This window comes from Aedes aegypti, chromosome 1 (assembly GCF_002204515.2).
Source record: "Aedes aegypti strain LVP_AGWG chromosome 1, AaegL5.0 Primary Assembly, whole genome shotgun sequence".
Lineage (NCBI taxonomy): Eukaryota > Metazoa > Arthropoda > Insecta > Diptera > Culicidae > Aedes > Aedes aegypti.
The window spans coordinates 251,252,379-251,274,020 of NC_035107.1; the positions used below are offsets into that span (position 1 = coordinate 251,252,379).

General features: G+C 38.5%; 1 protein-coding gene across 1 annotated transcript in view; it reads left to right on the forward strand.

The window, feature by feature from the left end:
* The window catches only part of LOC5563715 (peripheral plasma membrane protein CASK), a 706,277-nt gene that overhangs the window by 616,799 nt on the left and 67,836 nt on the right, over positions 1-21,642 (forward strand). The window lies entirely within an intron of this gene.

Genomic DNA, 21,642 nt, shown 5'->3' on the forward strand with positions numbered 1-21,642 from the left:
TGCATCATAATGTTGGTTCTCTGCCATCTATCTCCCCATGGTAACAGATGGGTAACCCACCGACGACCGATCGACCAGGACCAATGCAAGCAAACGCAGCCACGGCGGAAATGGTGGCTCTATCAGGTCAAACACATATGCCCAGATAGGGGAATTGGTATTGGCGAAGATGGTGCACGCGTGGTGGGGCAGTGGTTCAGTTCGATTGAAAGCTGCCAGTTCTAAAATGATCGTCATTGTCGTCGTCGTTGTCGTTCACCAAGGGTATGCGATATGTAATTTATTTTTACTGGAATAACTTTTAAAAGTTTCCTGGAAACATTTCTGAACAAATTGGTGGGGAAACCTTCATAGACATGCAAGAATCTTTGAGAGGACTTCCGCAAGTATCTCTGGAAGAACTCCTGAAAGTTTATCCGGAGAGAGCTTTGCGGAAATTCGTTTCCAACAATCATTGACAGACTTCTACAACATATCGCATACCCTTACGTTCACTGCTGTTGTCCATCCTCAGCTGGATGGAATTGAGTTGCCTAGGATGCTGGGGCGAACAGAACACTCACACATCTACACGTGTTCGGATCAAATTCGATGGAAATGAGATAGAAATTTATGGAGCTAGCTCGAATCTGTGTGCTGGTTTCTGTTCGGGGGGTTGGTGTTATACGTTTGCAGGATGGTGTAACCAATGTCGAATAAAATGCAGGCGTTGTCGATTTTTGTTAAATTGCAGTCTACTTGATTTGATTGTTGGAACATGACTCGTTCGAATTGAACAAAACAAGAAAGGCATATCCTCACTGAAAACAATGGTAAGCAAAAGCAAATATCCCAAAATTTCAAAATCAAGTGAGACTGCACATTGGATTCAATTCCAATACCCTAGTCGTGATTGGACGCCTTACTCAGGGCTCTTGAAAATCTCACTTGAAGTTACTTCAAAAAGATTATAACGTGCAACATGATTGACGATTCTAGCCATCCGCTAATTGATACTGATAATTGTTAAAATTAATTTCCGTCTCCGTTGTGCTCGAAACAGCATAACTTTCCACTCAGTCTTGTGTGCTCAGTTTCACGAAAGACGTCGGGGAGCGTTCATAAATAACGTGACACTGGAAGAAGGATTTCATACTTAAACCAGGACAGTAAGGAAACGGCAATACTAATATTGTTCAAAATTTGAGCGACGTAATTGTTAAACGTTCTCGCTGAGGATGATTCGGATCTTTCGCCGTCATCCAGGTGGAGTAGAAGTTGTATCCGTGTTGGAGATTTAGCCTCAGCACAGCACCAAACAGCCCATAAATTGTGCAGTGTACTACAATTAATACTCATTAAATGAATGAAAGTGCGCTTCCGTTGCAGTGAGTTGAGTTGGGCGATAATCCATTGGACTTTTTTTTTTTTAAATTATGAAATCGAAGTTCTGACAGGTAACGTGTTTTTGGATTACAAAATTTTTGCTTTGTTAGTTTCTAATTAATGATAGACAAGTTTCTTCAGGAATTCAATAGACCATAACTAAATGAAAACAATGTAGCAGTAAAACAATTTAATAGTACAATAGCAGTAATCTTATTTGATAGTAGTTTTGTTTTAAAAACATCGGTCATTGATTACGCAGCTCAACATTTTTCGTGACCTTAACTTATTTCTTTGAGCAATTTGATTCTTGAGTTCTGCTGGAGGTTTTATAAACTTATGGATAAAACAAAATTAAAATAAATTAGCTTAAACCACTCAGTCTCTCTTCATCTGTGTTGTTCCTTAACCCAAGAATCCGATTGATTACCTACCTAAACGGAACGCGCATAAGTCCACTCTTCGAATGGGACGATTCTGAGTCACATTTTAAATTTTTTTCTAAATAAACACTATATTTTTATTCATTAACCCAAAATAATCCCCAATTCATGATGAACACTCAAAGATCTCTGAATCGGACAGATTTGCTTTCACTATCAGCAGGTTCTTTTCTACGTTATTTTTGTGGACTAAAATATTCTACGATTTATTTACTCTGATGGTTGTAAAATTTGATTAAATGCTGAGTCAAACATCTCACACAAATCCTTCCGTTTTTTTTCAGAAAAGGCAGTAAAAATGTTATTTATTAGCTCTATTTAGCAATTTTGATTTTATTAAACTCTTCAGGGGTCAAAGAATTTGAAAAACACAACTGATTGAAAAACGGTCAGACGGTTTGACCAACATTGACGACGCCCCAAAGTTAGTCAAACTATGCTGTGTTCCTACAACCGCTTGACAAACTGCTAAATCTTGTTGTACCAACAGGGTGATGTGTTAGTATCCATCGTATTAAGCATTGGTCAGTGAGTACTGCAATTTTCCCAGTATTGCAGTGAATAATGCTGATACAAACCGATGCCAAACATTTTTTTCTCAAAACAGCTTTAGCATTGTACAATAACATTTTGATTAGTCTTGATCTCTTTTTGGAAATAATGCAAAGAAAATGCATCTTACCGTATTCTCAGTCCGTCGTATCGTTTTCAACTCCGTCGCAATCAGTTTCCAGATTCGTCTCACAACTTACGGCTCACTGTGTGTATTGAATGGTTAAAACACAACATATCAACGCTATAATAAAATGTTTTACTAGAATATATAGATCTACGGGCATCTCCCTCCATTCCATGAGCATGATGGAATATACTAATTTCCTTTAAAATTAATTGTTCGTCATCAAAATTCAGCCCAAACATATGAACACAATTCCTTTTGACCATACAATAATGGCATTTGCTCACAGTACAGCGAAAACAACACAATCAAAGGAACCGTATTTTTACGTCGAGCGTATGATGCGCACAAGCTTTTTTTTCTCAGTACGACGGATTGAACTTTGTTTACATTTTCAATTATACGCGGTGAATTTCAATTTGGTGATTTATTGAAGTTTTACGGCGTGTGATTGGAATGAAATCCTTCAGTGAAGAAGTACGAAGGTTTTTCATAGTGAAAATAAGTGCCCGGCGAAGTAAGTCACCCACGGGGGCGGGAAGAAACTTGTGTTGGAAAGTGGTGAGGCTCCGTCGATCACTAAGCATTTCTCTCAAATCGTGTTCGTCCATGCGATTTCGGTGAAAAAGTGCAAAGTTGATAATTGAACTGAAGTTATTTACCGAACTACAGTAGTTTTATTGCATTTTTGGTGTACAAGTGTACAAACCATATCAGCTTTCACAAAATTACACTTGGATAATGAATCTATGTTGCAGGTAAGTTTGAATATCCGCCATAGTGGAACATTTAAAGTTTGATACGACGAATAGTAGCGCTTACGACGAAGTAGAACAAAACCCTATCGCTTTACCGTATTCAGAGTGATCCCTGTTCGGGCTACATAATGGATTAGTATTTCCGACTAATGTTTTTTTTTATGTCTGGTGTTTCCGCGAAGGCAAATACCAGGAAATGTAGATCAAGCTGAACAAAATTTCGATTGAAAAAAATAAAATGAGTTTTTTGAATTAATGACGCTGTGGCTTGAAAATTAGTTTTTTATGAAGTGTTTGAGAAGAAAAAAGACACATTTTAGGAACGCGTGTATTGTAGAACCTTGGCAAATCATCACGTTCTATTATTTTGTTATTGGCAACGTATACTTCGTTAAGAAATTTATGTAGGGAATTTTCTGAAGGGAGATAATTGATTAGGATCTCCTCAATTTATTATTTATAATTTATTATTATTTTATTTTTTAATTGACTGGTAGCTCATTTCAAATTTCTCTCGTAATTCTAAACAAATGAAAATTGTCGGATTGATCAGAAAATTCCTCCAGGCATTCCTCAAGCTCTAGGAATGTTTCTAATGTTTTTATCCAGGAATTCCTCCGAAGATTTCTCAAGGAATTATTGCTGGCATTTATTTAGCCTTTTTTTATGCATGGCTCCAAGAATTGGTCAGGGAATCTTCCTTGAAATTCCATAAGAAAATCATCAAGTGATGCAAAACATTTTTTTTTCCAAACCGATGATTCTTCGAAACTTCCTATAGAAATAACAAAGGAAATTCTTCTAGAAAAGAATTCCTGGAGGAATTCTTTGAGCAGTTCCTGGATGAAGCCCGGAGAAGCTTCTTGTGGAATTCCTTCAGATATATCGGAAACTGTGGTAGGAAACCTGAAAAAAAATCCTAAAGGTAAAGTTGAGGAATTTCTGGAGGAATCTCTGCAGAATTAGTCTGTTAGGAAAATTAAGTTTCAACACTCCTGTGAGGCTCCTACGGAGGACTGCACTATTCCGACACGCTGCTCATCGAACGTTATATGGGCAAAATAATCCGCTTGATGTATGTTGTGAAATGTTTAATAATGTGTATCACTTGTACGATTTTAACATAGCTAAGGAAACATTTAGATTAAGGATTCTACGGAATTGAAGTCTGTGCGATGTATTTTTATTTAAATCGAAGACAATCCCTTGAGAATTGCTGAAAAAAATCCTGGAAAATTCCTGAATTAAGAAACCTTAGGAATTTTTGGAGAAAATAAAGTTAATTCCTTCCCCTAATTCACTGGAAAATTCATGAAGAAATTTCTGGGTCATTCCAGGAATAATTTTTAAAGCATTTCTCTGCAGTTCCTGTGGAATTCTTGAAAAAATTTCATGAGGAATCCAGCAAGATTTTCTAGCGGAAAAAATCCTGGAGGAATCCAGGAGAAACTTCTTGATAAATTCCTGGAGGAATACCGGAAAATCCCTGGAGGAAATCCCAGAGGAATTCCTGGAGGGTTCAAGGAGGAATCCCTGGACGAATCCCTAGAGGCATCCCTTGAAGAAATCCCGGAGAAATTTCTGGAGGGATCGCGCAGGAATCCCGTAAGAATTCGTAAAGCAATCCCTTGAGGAAATCCTGGAGGAATTACTGGAGGGATTACGGAAGAATTCCTGAAGGAATCCTGGAGGAATCGTTGAGAGAATCCTTGGAGGAATCCCAGGAAAATTTCTGTTGGAATCCCGAAGGAATTTCTGTAGGAACAAATCCTGGTGAAATTTCTAGGGAATCTCTGGGCAATTCCTGGAGGACTCCTTGGAGAATTGTTAGAGAAATCCCTGAAAAATTCCTGTGGAATTTCTGGAGACATCCCTGGTGAATCCTTGAAGGGATCTCTGAGACATTCCTGAAAGCATTTCTCAGAAGTTTCTGGAGAATTTCCGGAGAAATTTTGGGAAGAGTCTTCTGAGAAACTTCTCAAAGAATGCTTGGACAATTCCCGGCAGTGTTTGTTTAGGAATTCCTGGGATGTTTTCGGAAGAATATCTGGAGAATTTCTGAAGGAATCTCCTGAGAATTTTTGAATAAGTTCCTGGAAAATTCCTGCAGGAAGATCCCTGGGGAATGTCTGGGGAAATTTATGTTAATTATTTTCCCAAATTGTCCGGAGAATTCATGAAGAAATCGCTGGGACATTCCTGGAATAATTTCTGAAGCATTTTCCTACAGTTCCTGTGAAATTCTTGAAGAAATTTCTGAAAGAATCCAGCAAGAGTTCCCAGAGGAATCCCGGAAGAATTCCTGAAGGTATTCTGGAGGAATTCCTGGAGGAATCCTGGATGAGTCACTGAAGGAATTCCTAGAAGAATCCCGGAGGAATCCCGGAGGAATTCTTGGAGGAATCCCGGAAGAATACCTGGAAGAATCACGGAGGAAACCCGGAAGAATACCTGGAGGAATCACGGAGGATTCCCAGGAAGAACCCTTGGAGTAATCCTAGGAATATTTCTGTAGGAATTCCGCAGGAATTCCTATAGGGAAAAAATCCTGGAGAAATTTCTAGGGAATCCCTGGGAAATTCCTGGAGGAATCCCTGGACAATTCTTAGAGAAATCCCTGAAAAATGCCTGGGGAATTCCTGGAGACATCCCTGGTGGATCCCTGGGACATTCCTGAAAGCATTTTTCTGAAGTTCCTGGGGAATTTCCGGAAAAATTGATGTTAATTCCTTACCCAAATTGCCCGGAAAATTTGTCTGGGATATTCCAAAAACAATTTATCAAGCATTTCTCTGCAGTTCCTGTGGAATTTTTGAAGAATTTTTTGGAGAGATCCCAATCGAGTTTATGTAGGAATTTCTGGCGAATTCTTGTAGACATCCTTGGCGAATTCCTGGATGAATCCTATAAGAATTCCCTGAGAAATCTCTGAGGAAATGCAGAAAAACTCCCGTAAATTTCCCGGAGTAATTCCTAGATAAGTCTCGAAGTTTTAAAATTTTATTATACATGAACAACCCTACAACATAAGTTTTTTCAGTACACTTATGAGGGTCTCGAAGCGGTTAAATTAAAACCTTACATTCAATTCAATTACCAATAACCAAAAAGATTACATTCAATTTTATCGAAAAAAAAATCTATGTCAAAGGCCCCCTCATGACTCTGGCCTCGGGGCCTTTACATTTGTAAATCTGGCCCTGGTCTAGAGCAAAGAATGACAGCAATGTTCATAAAACTCTATGTTATAGAGAATAATATAATCTAATAGCAGTTCCTCTAAGCCAAAGTCGTGAATCTTTCCAATCCTTTTGCATCAAAACCCTATAGAAATTATTGATATACGTTTCAAGCTCAAGTTACTTCAGGAAGTTTCCAATTGATTGAGGTATAATTCGGAAAATCGTAAAGTAAATCCTTCAAGTATTCGATCAGGAATTACACAAATGACCCAAGAATTTCCTAAGGCAGGGCTCCCCCTTTCTAATTATTCTCTATTGATTGACAGGGATTATACAAGAAATTTTCGTACAGTATTTTGCCATTGAATTCCCCAGGTTGTTTTTTTGGCATTCTGTCCAAGAAGTTGTGTCCAGACCTACATCAAAAAGCTGCTACAGAGCGGTTCCATTTGAATTCGAATGTCGGTTTACTTTTGTACCATGACCCCACAGTTATGGATCAAATAGTGTGGAGTCCAACCTATAAAATTCAATAAAACGACATGGAAAACGTAAAATTGTAATTTAAAAGCACGAATTGAATCGTTTCAAATTGGAACATCGGTTAGTAAACTGTTTTGAGTGTAATATTTACATAGGATTGCATAAAAATTTAAATTTTTTTTGGTTTCTGAAAACCATATTATGGATCAACTTTCATATTATGGATCAAATTGTGACATATTACGGATCAGTGCGCAAAATCAAGAGATTTTCAACTCAATGCATCTGTATTGCATGATTTGGCGAAAGTTAACAATGTGTCACATATTACTGCAAAAATAGCAGTGTAAGAATTGGAAACAAGGGTAAAATGCCTTTTTTTTGTGATACTGCATTGTAGTAACTGAGAAATGAACTGTTTACGCTCCACACCAAGTTTTCCACCCAATTTTGTCTGCTTAAAATGAAATTTACAAACCTTAATGTTTTATTCGTTTTATCCTTAGTGCTATTGTCTGAAAATGTCGAAACCAATGCTTAAAATGGCAGAAATCTACATTTTTTGGAAGTGATCCATAACCGTGGTAAACAATCATTTCCTGGTCCATATTATGGATCACTAGTTAGAAGTGCTAATATTCGGTATTTAGAATCAACAATCAAGAAAAATGTTTTCCAAAGATGAATTCATACTAAATCGAAGCGAACGAGCATGTTTTATGCTATAACATTTGAATTTTACCACATGTGGGAGCTTATGAATGCTGATGGCACTTCTTACAGAAAAGGACCATATAATGATAGCTGCTTGGTACCAACTCAAGCAGTTGTCAAAAACATCGTTATTTAGCGGTTGAATTTGTGCTTAACATTACAAATGATAAAAGACAAATAGTATAACATGGGAAAAATATGTTTCACGTCAACGTTTATGTTTTGAGCGACTTATCCGATGTTGAACGCCAAAGTGATCCGTCACTGTGGGTGATCCGTAACTGTGTGGGCATGGTATTTTTTGATTTGGATGAAATTTTGCACATGCTTTCTTTATGCCCAAAAATGCCTTTTTGCATCATCGGCTCAAAAAATTATAACTTAGAAACGGTTTGTCCGATCAGTTTGGTGCCTTCCGCAAAGTTTTAGGTTATTGTTGGGACTATCTGGAAAAAAATATACACTGTAAAAAAAAATGTTGTAAATTTTTATACATCGAAAATAAAGCTATGTATTACTTTTTTTCATCTCAGTTAACACGTCTTTTGTGTTCGGTGGTGTTTTCGAGTGAAATTGAAAAAATTGTGTGTGTGTGAAAAGGATTCACTGTTCTAGACTGGATCATGCTCTTCGGAACTTTGTCATCATTTGGATGGAATTCTTGGCGGCTTGTCGATAAATTCCAAAATTGTTTCACGACCCAGTTAAGCTGCCGGTGCTGTTGGTTGTTCCAAAATTTACTTGCAAGCGTTCATCGTTAAGCGAATATTTTGCTAACATGCTCTTCGGCGATTTCAACTGCTCAGATGTGATACGTTCTCCCACGTCTTACAATAGAACAGTTAACACATCCTGTCTGTGTTCCAGCTCCACATTCTACCTTCGCAGAGTAAAGAACTTTCTCATAAGCCAACAAATGATCAGCTTTTTATGAGCCCAGGAATGATTTGCCACAATTTATTTTTGAAAGAAAACTTTGCATCTGTGGGGGATCGGAACGGATTACTATGAGTGTCAGACGATTTAACTAATAAAACGATTTATTTCTCTTCCAATGTTTACAACGCGTCTTCACTTCATTCGTGCTTATTCATTACTGTTTTCTCTTGACAGCCTAGGGTGGCTCTTGAAGAACGGGATATTTAGGGTGCATCCTACTGATACCCACACATCCAAATCTAAGCACTGGATATTCGCGTTCCTGCTAGAGATGTGTCATTCTTGGAGACACTCATTACGGTCTGAAATGAACGTTTATTCTTCTTCTGTTACGCAGTCAACATCTGTCTCGCCTGGATAAATTGCTGGTCACCCAAAGAATAATCCAGTACGTTTTCTTTCGAAACTACCGACGCATAAGCCGGAAGGATTACAACCTACACGTTTTTGTTTGTTTGCCTATCACAAATATAAACTGGAACCTTGATTGACGTACAATGTTTGTTTTCATGAATTAAATTCATGATTCCATGATCCTGCTTCATGATTTTATGACTCAACTTGTCACTTTTCAGCAACAAAATCGGAATCAAAAATTATAGGTATCTAAATGCATGAATAGTGCTTATGTATTCATGATGTGTATTTATGATTTTAGATCTTGCTTCATGATTTCATAACAAAAAATTTCCACTTTTCATATCAAATATAAGAATCATAGGGAGAGGTAACAAAATTTATGAATTATGTTTATGTTTTCATGTGTTTTATTCATGGTTCCAACATGCACGCTTCATTATTTCATCATTTAAATTGATATCTTCGCTACAAATTTAAAAAGTAACTTACTGCTGGCTATTGATTTCATGACTTTTAGTCATGGTGTATTTTCATAACATAAAAATACACGTTCCTCCCGAAATCATGACTCTTTTTCTTCGTTTGGTGTACCGCATTTTTCCCCGTGTGAAAAGGTTGTATTCAGAGACTCAAATACAGCTTTTTCGGGTTCATAGTTCCCAAAATATGAGGGTCTAGATCAGGCAATGTATTATTCGTACTCATTCGATTTTAAAGCATGATCAAAGCAAGCGAAGAAAAACATCACATCTGTATCGGCCCATGTTCGGTAATGTTTCGTCACAGAAAAAGATCTAATCAAAGCTGTAGCAAAAGATGATAAACAGACTCTCACGAAGTGCTGCGGATCATGTTTGTTACAGAGAGCGATTATCAAGAGATACTCTCAAATATCTCAATATTCAATCTCTGGTATTAACTTAACCTTTTTATGGTTGAAATGCTTCCGGGAATAACGGGAAAAACTTTGGTTCGAAATTATTCCTCCTTGAACATTGCTAGACTTACATGTGAAAAATCACATGTAAGTCTAGCAAAGTTCATGTTTTGAAATTCAAGGTTACCTATCAAGTAAGTCCCCAATTAGAATATCAGTGATTTTGAATCAGTCAGCATACACTCTCGTGCTCATTACAGACAAATAAATAGATTACCAAATCTTATCGCAGTCTGAGAAGAGCATTACCATCCACCGGTGAGACATCTGCGACCATCTCATGTAGGAAACGTGATACCCGCTCAATTGCTAGCATGACTCCGATAACAGGCGTCTCGTTCGTCGGGTGACAGTTGTGGTTTATTTTTGGATCGTTTTTAGCGTGCACGTCGTTGCCCTCCGTTATCAGTGTGAGGGGCGATGCCGTAATAATCAGTTTATTGGCGGTCATCGGAGCTGTTTATGAGGAAAACGTGATACTCGCTGTTCGATGGCGGTTTTTTTTCTGTTCAATTCAAGTTCAATGATGCTCTTATCTGTAGGAATAAGCGAGGTGGCTGTCTTTCCCGAACAGTGAATTACAACAAAGAAGTATCATAATTATATGAACGTTTGTTATTTTCTGTTTTATTTTTCTTCTATTTTTGTTAGAAGCACTCTGACTTGATAGAGGAAATATGAATAAAATCAAAAAAAAAAATTTTGTTGCTAATATTCTACATTAACGTATTAACTGGTTGTTTTATAATTACAGTCGAAGCTTGTTATAACGACATCGCAAGGGACCGTTGTAACAGAGAAAGTCGTTATAGAGAATAGTTATAACATCAAAATATGTTTCAAGGGACCAGAAAATGTCCCTATAGAGAGCTTTTGTCGCTATAAAAGTTGTCGTTATAACGAGCTTCTACTGTATATGCTGATCCACTGGTCGGGATGTATTTCACATTATTTATCTCGGATGATTTCACATACCTAGCAAACATAAGAAGATGATTCGAGCTTCATTAAATGGTCGTAAAAATAAACATTCACCGAAACGAGTTCAATGAAGCTCAAATCATCTTTTTGTTTACCTTCTTGCGTTTTGCGTTATCAACGGGTGAACGATCTCTGGGCAAACAGTTCGAAAAATAGATGCTAAAACTTCATAACCATCCAACTTAACGCATTTTCATTTCGCACTACGAATCATAACGAGCAAGAATGGTAAGGGAGGAACATCGCCGCATCATTTCCCTCTTGAAGAGTGCGAACCTAGCTGGGGGTAGACTTGTGCGCCGAAAATGTTTTAAATCGGCGGAATTACTGTTGAAAGTTCATGATTTCAATGGAATTCAAAGACTTCTGGAGAAATCCCTTGTCGAGTTTCTGTAAGAATCCCTGATCAATGGAGCGTGACGATGAATGAATTAGCGACGGCGCACAGGTCTTGTCTCCCAAGCTAGAATGAACTCCCATCTCTGATTCGACTCCGTTCAACGACCGTAGAATCGCCGTTTTATATTGATAAAGTTTCAAAAGCCAATCAAGCCGAACGGGTTGTCCGCTCGAGATGGCTCCTCAGCTACAGTAGTTGAATAGAGTAGTGCATCCCCTGTCCTCGCCAAACTCACCGTAAAATACACGTGTTGTAGTCCACCGAAAATTCATACCGCACCTTTCCACGCCCTTCTGTGACAACTAATTAAGATAATGGCTGTCGATTATGGCCCCGGTTTTAATGGCACTTTGAGTGATTTCCATTTAAAGCTAATTGAAAGTTTGATTTTTGAATAGGTTTGTACCTTGCTGCGTCAATGACATTTGATGGCCTAACCATGAACGGAGTGCAAATGTGTTTGCTCCGGTCTTATCAGATGGAATCGATTAATGTCGATGAGATGAACGCTAAAAATTTGCCTGGAAGCTGTTTTAGTGTTAATTTTCCCGTGATGGCTTGTTATAAACCTGAATTAAGTGGCTGTTTTATGGTTAATCTCGTGATTATACACGCCTTTTTAGTACCATTTGATTTGCAATTTATTTAAAGCCATATTTTTCTTAGGCTGAAATCGTCTAAAGTAGACGTACACGTTTCCATATGCTTTTACATCTCCGGTGGATCAGTTGATGCAACTGCACCGGAAAATATCATCCATTTTGTGGTATATTTAATTTCCTCTACGGAAAGAGTAGACCGGCGAGCAATGCCTCCTCGACGACGATTGTAACTGAGTAACTGAGCACGTATTGCATCACTGGCATGGTTTATGCGATAGAGCGGTGCAAAGTAGGGATTGGATTTTCAAAAAGGTGTGTCATAAACTTTTATCCATTACTGGATCCAAGTCTAGTTTCAGTTCTCTCTGAAAGTCATTGCACCATAAATTTAGTAAGTGTTAGATTTTGAACTTTGATTTAAGCGAATCATCGATTTTTTTTTTTTTTTTTTTTTTTGTTGGGATTTGAACCACTGCGACCATTAATTGATCTATTGTGGTATACCCCTGTTTACTATCGCAACGTGCTCAGTACGGAGAGTTACCATTCAGGATAACTGCCGTTATCTGATGATGCGAGTTATCCCAATCCGGAATGACCTTTAAAATAAATTTTACTACTAGATTAGGGTTCTGTAACCAAATTTCAGAAGGATTTAGAATGCCCTTGTTGAAATATTTTTTCCTACTTGCAAATAATGCTGGACAGTCACAAAGCAGATGTTGAGAGGTCTCTTTTTCACAGCCACAAAACCGACAGACATCAATTTGACTTCGACTTATCTTTTTCAAATGATATCTTGCCGGACAGTGTCCCGTAAGCAGCCCAATAAATATTCTTAGTGATTTTTTATTTAAATTCAAGATTTTTTCCGTTATTTGTTTGTTTGGAGTTATGAAGAGTTTGGATTGCCTTAAATTTTTTATAGCTTTCCAATTAAACTGAATCATATTGTCCTTCCATTGTTTTAATTCCAATTGTGTTACACATTTAGATATTCCACAGAAAGGTTCTGGTCCTACATACTGAGAACTTGCGCCTTGTCTGGCAAGTAAATCGGCTTTCTCGTTTCCTTCAATCCCACAATGGCCTGGCACCCAGTACAGATGGACCTGGTTTTTCATAGCCAATTGCTTAAGAATTGTTATACATTCCCAAACCAATTTTGATTGGCATGTGAAACATTTTAATGCATTCAGAGCCGCCTGACTATCTGAAAATATGCAAATCCTTGCATGTCTGTAGTTTCTTTTCAAACATATATATGCACATTCTAAGATGGCGTATACTTCTGCAAAGAAGACGGTTGTCCATCTTCCCATAGGTATTGAAACATGAATCCCCGGGCCTATAATACCAGCTCCGGCGCTATCATTCATTTTGGAACCATCTGTGTAAAAAATAATCGATCCTGGTGAAATAATAGGCCCTCCTGATTCCCATATTTGGCGATTCGTATTAATCACTTCATATGGTTTATCTAGGTTCAGGATTTTTTCCATCCAGTCTTCGATCATCTGTACTGTTTTATCAATACGAAAATCTTTCAGTATACTAAGATGCCCAGAAAGATTGCCTTCTAGAAAAATGGTAGTTCTTCGCAGCCTTAGCGCACTCCTTTCAGCTTCCATTTGCACGTATTGATGTAATGGAAGCTTATAAAGAACTGCCTCTAAGGCTTTTAATGGTGTACTGTGCATTGCTCCTGTTATAGCCATACAGACCAAACGTTGAAATTTCGCTAACTTTTGTTGGGATGTAATTTGATTTGTTTTAGGCCACCAAACAAATGAGGCATAAACAATTCTGGGTCTTACAATAACCGTGTAAATCCAATGAATCATTTTAGGTTTGAGTCCCCATTTTTTACCAAATGTTTTCTTACTCACCCAGAGAGCATTCGTGGCTTTACTTATGACCTGCTCTAAGTGTAAGCTCCAGTTTGGTTTATCATCTAGAATGACCCCTAGATACTTTACACTGGATGAATATTGTAAAATTGATCCATTAATTATCAAGCTTTTGAGTGTAATTTTCCTTTTACGAGTAAATGGAACTAAAACTGTTTTTGATGGGTTTATATTTAGCCCTTCGTTTTGGCACCACTCAATAGTGCAGTTTAGTGCAGATTGCATTCTATCTGTGATGATATTATCAAACTTTCCACGTACTATTATGGCTATATCATCAGCAAATCCTATAACTTCGAAGCCTCTTTCTACTAGTTTATTGAGAATGTCATCAACAACAAGGGACCATAATAAAGGCGACAATACACCTCCTTGATGACAACCCTTAGTAGTCCTTATCGTTATCGATGATTCCCCCAATTCGGAAGACACTTCTCTACTTTTCAGCATTTTCATTATCCAAACTCTAACGCTGGGGTCAAAGTTTCTTTTATCCATTGATTTTTTTATAGATTTGTAAGTCGTATTATCAAAAGCACCTTCCACATCAAGAAATGCAACGAGAGCAATTTCTTTTTTGTCAAGAGTACTTTCTATTTTTGTAACTAAATTGTGTAAAGCTGTGACAGTAGATTTATATGGTTGATAAGCAAATTGAAACCTATTAAGAGGAATTGTGCGCAAATATTCTGATTTAATATATTCATCTATAATCTTTTCCATGATTTTAAGCATGGTAGATGTAAGACATATCGGTCTAAAAGATTTTGGATTTATTTTGTCCTTTTTTCCGGCCTTAGGAATAAAGACAACACGAACTTGAGTCCATATCTTTGGTATGTGACCAAACGTTAGACTAGCTTTGAAAATATTTGTTAGATAATCAATCAGTGCTTCTCCACCCTTCTGTAGAAGTGCAGGAAAAATTCCGTCCTTCCCAGGCGATTTGAACGGTTCAAAGGAGTTTATTGCCCATTCAACTTTAGATCGCGTGAAGATGGTATTAGGTATGGATGAATTGCTTATAGTCCCGGTTGGCCTACAACTCTCATCAATATGAGCACCCCGTTCATCTTCACTTGACGCTAAATATGATCCTGGGAAATGCGTCTCCATCATTATTTTAAGAGTTTCCTGTGTATCAACAGTGAATTTACCGTTTGTTTTCCGTACAGTTCCCAAACCATTTGAATGGTCTTTAGAAAGCACTTTTTGCAGTTTCGCTACATCTGGAGTTTTCTCCATGTTTTCACAATAAGACCTCCAGGTTCGCCTTTTTGATTTTCGTATTTCTTTATTGTACATCGTAAGGACCTTCTTGTATTGATCCCATTGCCCAGAAACTTTCGCATGGTTAAAAAGTTGCCGAGATTTTTTCCTTAAATTGTTTAAGGTTTTATTCCACCAAGGAACATCCCTGCTTGTTAGTTCTTCTTTGACTGGACAGCTTGCATCATATGCCTGTAATATTTTTTCAGTTATATTTTCTGCAATTCTGTCCAGTTGTTCTGTAGATTCGATTACGTTATCCGAGGTTATATTTTCAAATTGCACTTTTGACGCATATCGCTCCCAGTTGGTATTCCTAGGATTCTTGAAAGCTATTTTGATTAATGCACCAGCAATGTACTCAAAAACAATGTGTTTATGGTCAGATAATGATTCGTAATCTGAAACATGCCAGTTTTTTATGTTTGTTGAAAGTATAGGACTACACATTGTTAAGTCCAATACTTCTTGTCTAACTTTTGTTACAAATGTCGGTTGATCTCCTTTATTACATAAATCCATATTATTTGAAGATATGTATTCAAAAAGGTCTTCACCTCTTTTGTTAATGTTGGTGCTTCCCCATATTGTGTGATGGGAATTCGCATCGCATCCGATTATGAAGTATTTATTGTGCATTTTACAGTAATTTACGAAATCTGCCAGTTCGGGTGGAGGTACTGTATCCCCATCTCCAGGGAAATAAGCAGAAGCTTTATAGGCTTCTGTTTTCCCCCGGGATGTAGGAATCTCCAACCGAATCACAACTATATCTTTGGTAATGAATTGTGTTATAGGTACGAATTTGATTCCCCCTTTTATTAAAATTGCTGTTCGCGGTTTTGAACTATTTTCGTCATAAATTAGTTTTCCTATCAGACTATTGATTCCAAGAACTCGGCTTTTATGAGCCCAGGGCTCTTGTATCAATGCCACGCTAAAGTTTTCTTTCTTGAATCTTTGACAAAGGACTCCGGTTGCTCCTTTGGCATGGTGAAGGTTTATTTGAATAAATTTGATGTTATTCATTTTGTTTTTACTTTTATTAGATATATTCAATTTTAAAAAACGTCTATGGTCTTTTAATGATCCAGAGGGTTTTGTTTCTTTTTAGATTTTGCTGAATTCCGGTCCTTTGATAGCCCAGAACAATTCCGTTCCTTCGAAGGCTCAGACACATTCCGGTCCTTTGGCGGCCCAGAAATAGTCCGATCTTTCGAAGGTCCAGATATATTCCGGTCCTTTTTTGCCCCAGAGAAGTTCCGATCCCTTGAAGGCTCAGAGACGTCATGGTACTTTGAAGTCCCAGGACAGTTCTGGTTCTTTGGTGGCCCAGTTTCATTTTTGTCCGTCGCTAGCCCAGGAGTATTCCGGTCCTTTGAACCCTCTGAGGAATTTGGGTCCGTATGTGTTCTGGAGTACTGCTGGTCTTTTGAATGCCCAGAGCACTTCCCAGTCACTGGATGCCCAAAATAACTCGAGGATTTCGAGGTCCCTGGATGGTTCTGGGCTTCTGGGATCCCTTGAGGAATTTGGTCCTTAGGAAGTCCAGTATTTTGATTGGTCTGTTGATGGTATTTAGAGGACTTTAACTCCGGCAACTTGCCGTCTGTCGCGCATGTCGCCGGGACATGAAGATTCCCAGAACATACGCTACTTACCAGCTCTTGCCCTTTGGGATCGTCACTCGATTTAGCCATTCCATCTGAACCAGATTTGTACATACCTTTTTTTCGCAGAGTTGTTTGCCCGAACTTGTAGTTGATGAGGAAATTACATGCTTTGAAATGCTGCATGGATGCCTCATCAACAGTGAAGAACCATTCAACATGTTTCTCGTAGAGAACGTTGCGTTGAATGATTCTCCATTTGTCGGTACTCAAGCCATCGTTTTGACTTTCAATGAAAATTCGGATAGTGTCATTGTCGTCGTTTACACTTTGGGGGAAAAAGCCGATCATCACCTCCAATCTTGGTATATCGTCCGCATCGATTACCGCTAGTTCCGCGCCTTCCCATGGGAGTAGCGCAGGAACCACCGAATATAACCAATCTGCCGTATCGTTGTCTTGACAGTTAATTACCAAATGCCCAGTTCTTTGCCAACAGTTGGAAAACTTCGGCTTGAAGGACTCTTTTCTTTGCTGTGTAACTTTTTGTAGAATGGCCCCCTGTACGATGTCCATCTGTTCCGTCGTCAGTTGGGTTTGTGGGTAGTCCGTTGGAAGTATTCCTACCCGTACCCATTTAGCCACCTCACTGTATGTTGGTTGTTGAACTCCACTCATTGTTGTCGGCTGATCCTGCCTAATATTCTCCATCCGTTTATTGACGGACTGGTGATTGAGCAGTCCCTTCTGTTTTTTGGGAATAGGTTTTCCATCACTGTTGGTACTGCTGTTGATGTTTCGTGGTCTTTTTGGGGTCGACACGTTTGATGGTGCAAGGACCATCGAAAGTGCTTCCTCCCGCCCATGACCACTTATCAACAGTTTTTTAAATTGCTTCTTTTTTGCCCCACTCAATTTTGGCTTTAGAATTTCTCTTTGCTCGTTTTGCTGATATTCCTGCATATCAGTGCGTGTAGCTATGATGGTAACATTCACCCCGTCGTCCTCATCATCGGAGTTCAGAATGGAGGACGAGACGGATCCCGCTCCCCCAAGTTCATCCGCTGAGACACTTTGTAGAAGATCATCTTCTTTCTTTCCTTCGTCCACTTCCATGATTTCGGTAGGTACAGTATCCATGGATTCTTCCTTCGACTCCATAATGCTGCACAACACGAATTATTTTTAATTTAGATTTTTGTTAATAATTTTCCAAATTGAGAAGAAAAAAAAAAATATATATATATATATACAAAACAATTTCCTTTTATTTTAATATTCGCCTTCTGACACACCGCGCACTGTTTTGAGAGATTCTTAGATACACTCTTCACGTGATGCAGTGGTAGTGACTCGATAGCACCTACACGACCTTTCTATATGTGCACTACTGTCACTACTGGCACTCAACAAACAATGCCGCCCGTTGCTGTTGGGTTGTATCCCCCTTCTACTCCACTACTTGTAACCCTTTACTTCACTTTCCCCAGTGCAGGATAATGCCAGCAAGAATTACACTTTTTCGCATTGATTTTCACACGATACACTGCACTATCTTGCTGTCTTCCACTTGCACAACGCTCTATGGCACTTTATCTAGCTTTCCCGATAACTTTGCCCATAAAGGGATCACTTTTAGAATTATTTTTCTAGAAAACTAAGAGCTTCTATAGCCAACTATAAGCTGCCTTACTCTCAGCACTCAGCACTATCATCGATTAGTAATAGGTTAAATGATTATTTTAATATTTCCAGAGATTCCTTCAGGAATACCTTCAGAGATTCCTCCAGGAATACCTTCGGGGATTCTTCCAGGAATGTCTACAGGGATTCCTTCAGGAATACATACAGAAATTTCTTCAGGAATACCTACAGAGATTCCTTCAAGAATACCTACAAAGATTCCTTCAGGAATACCTTCAGGGATTTCTTCAGGAATACCTCCAGGGATTCCTTCAGGAATACTTCCAGGGATTCCTTCAGGAATACCTCCAGGGATTCCTTCAGGAATACCTCCAGGGATTCCTTCAGGAATACCTCCAGGGATTCCTTAAGGAATACCTCCAGGGATTCCTTAAGGAATACCTCCAGGGATTCCTTAAGGAATACCTCTAGGGATTACTTCAGGAATACTTTCAGGAATACCTCCAGATATTCCTTCAGGAATACCTCCAGGGATTCCTCCAGGAACACCTTCAGGGATTCCTTCATGAATACCTTCAGGGATTCCTTCAGGAATACCTTTAGGGATTCCGTTAGCAATACCTCCAAGGATTCCTTCAGGAATTCCTTCAGGGATTCCTTTAGCAATACCTCCAAGGATTCCTTTAGGAACACCTTCAGGGATTCCTTCATGAATACCTTCAGGGATTCCTTCAGGAACACCTTCAGGGATTCCTTTAGCAAAACCTCCAGGGATTCCTTCAGGAATTCCAGGTATTCCTACAGGAATGTCATCAGGGAATCCTCCAGGTATACCTTCAGGGATTTACTTCAGAAATACCTTCAGACATTGTCTCAGGAATTCCTTCAGGGATTTGATGTTGTTTTGATGGTCAATATTGTGATACAAAGCTATTTCAAAGCAATGTGATTTTTTTTGCAGTGTCATCAGCGTGGCATTGTTAGATAAGGTATTCAACTTCAGGTTCAAATCACGTGTCATTCAAGTAACCAAAAAATTTGCAAACCAAGAATATCTCCCATTAAACAGTCAAGCACCTTCATTCAAACTAAGTGCAACGCACTGTAGCATTCTCTTATTCCGACAGCAGCGTATTTCAACCCTACGGGAAGCAAACTTTGCGCCCTCAATCTCAATTGTGGGTTTGAATTGACATGCTGTTTGTCGAACCGTTCAAACATCAGACTAGTTAGGCAACTCTGTGAGCCCTACAAATGGATCCCAACTTTCCATGCATTATGCAGTAATAACTCTTGGTTCTTGCGAAGCTCTGAAAGCAAGCTAAACGCACTCGCCTGCTAAGCGCTACGCTGCTAGGTAGCTATAGAGTAAGGTGGGGCGAAAGTTCGACTTTAATTGAATACCTTTGACTATTCATAATTGTATAATATTTGAAATGAAAGTCTCTTCGCTCAATAGCATTCGAATCATCGTAAAATTTATGACATATGATTTGAATTGAGTTAGAAATATTAAACAGAAAATTTTACCTCACCTTACCCTATCCAACTGCACCTCGGGGTGGGTGAACCTGAGAGCTCCCGGTGAAACCGTATAATCTCGAAAGTGAATCCTGACACACCGGGAGTCAGTGCGGATCCAAATATTTGCGAGTTGGTTTTGGGGCTTTGCTGTGTGGGAGCGCGGAATGACGCCTTCCGCAGCTAAGTCGAAAAGTTCGTCTGCAGCATGTAGCCTTTTGGGGGGGAAAGCTCTCCCGCACTGATTACTGACTGAAGCTCCTGGCGACTCTCTGGAATGCATAAACCCACGCACGGGCTGTGGTACAGTGGGATTCCGTTTTTGGCATGCCCAGAAATTTGTATCTTATTGTAAACTAGATAGAAGAAAGAAAATGAAGTAAGAAGCTGGAAACTAAAAGCTTAAAACTAGAAGCTAGAGGGAAGAAGCTAGAAGCTAAAAGCTAGGTTTTTTTTCTAGAAGTTAGAAGATAGAATTTAGAATCAAGAAGCAAGAAATTAGAAGATAACGTTTGAAACTAGAAGTTGGAAGCTAGAAACAAGACGCTAGAAACGAGAAGCTACAAGCTTGAAGCCAGAAGTTAGAAGCTAGAAGCTACCTGCTAGTTTGTAGATACATAGAAGCCGAAAACTGTAAACTAAAAACTAGAAGCTAGAAAGTAAAAGCAAGAAGCTTGAAACTAGAACCTCGAAAATAGCAGTTAGAAGCAAGAAGATACAAGCTACAAGCTTGAAGCTAGAAGTTAGAAGCTAGAAGCTTAAAATTACAAGTTAAAAGCTAGAAGCCAAAAACTAGAAACTAGAAGCTTGAAGCTTGAAGTTTGAAACTAAAAGTTAGAAGCAAGAAGTCAGAAAAAAGAAACAAGAAATCAGAAACGAGAGGCTTGAAGCTTGAAATTTGAAACTATAAGTTAGAAGCAGGAAGTCAGAAGCACGAAACTAGAACCTAAAAGGTAGAAGGTAGAAGCTAGATGCTAGAAACTAGAAGCAAGAAGCTAGAAACTAGAAGCTAGAAGTTAGAACCTTAAATCCAGAAGCTACCAGCTAGACGCTAGAAGCTTGAAATAAGAAGCAAAAGTTAGAAAATAGAAGTTAGAAGCTAGAAACTAGAGGCTTAAATTAGAAACTGGAAACTAGAAGCAAAAAGCTAGAAGCTTGAAGTAAGAAGCTAGAAACTAGAAATAAAAATTGTGGGCTTCGTGGCCGTGCGGTTAGTATTACTAAGCATTTAGCCGCATCGAGTCAAGAAGTCAGGTCGGAAAACTTTTCGTCAGGAACGTATCTCGACTGTGCCACTGAGTGTTGCATGCTAGTCCGTTGTCTAGTGTGGTGCTTCCTTCAAAGGACAATTCGTCCACTGGAAGCATTGAAGTGTCGTGTCTTTTTTTGAAGCTAGAAGCTAGAAGATAGAAGTTATGTACTAGAAACTAGAAGCTAGAAGATAGAAGTAAGAAGCTGGTAGCTGGAAGCTAGAAGTTAGAAGCTAGAAGCTAAAATCTAGAAGCTAGAAGCCAGAAGCTAGAAGCTAGAAGCTATAAGCAAAAAGCTAGAAATTAGAAGTTAGAAACCAGAAATTAGAAGGTAGAAGGTAGAAGCTAGAACCTTAAATCTAGAACCTAGCAGCTAGAAGCTGGAAGCAAGAAGCTAGAAAAGTTAGAAGCAAAAGTTATAAGATAGAAGTTAGATGGCAGAAGCTTGAAGCTTGAAGCTTGAACTTACATGTTTTTTTTTTTTTTTTTTTTTTTTTTTTTTTTGTATCGTTCCAAACATTACATTCATTTCTTATATCTAGGTGTTCTGTGTTATTTGACAACACTATCATCCTAATTTGGTAGAACTAATTTA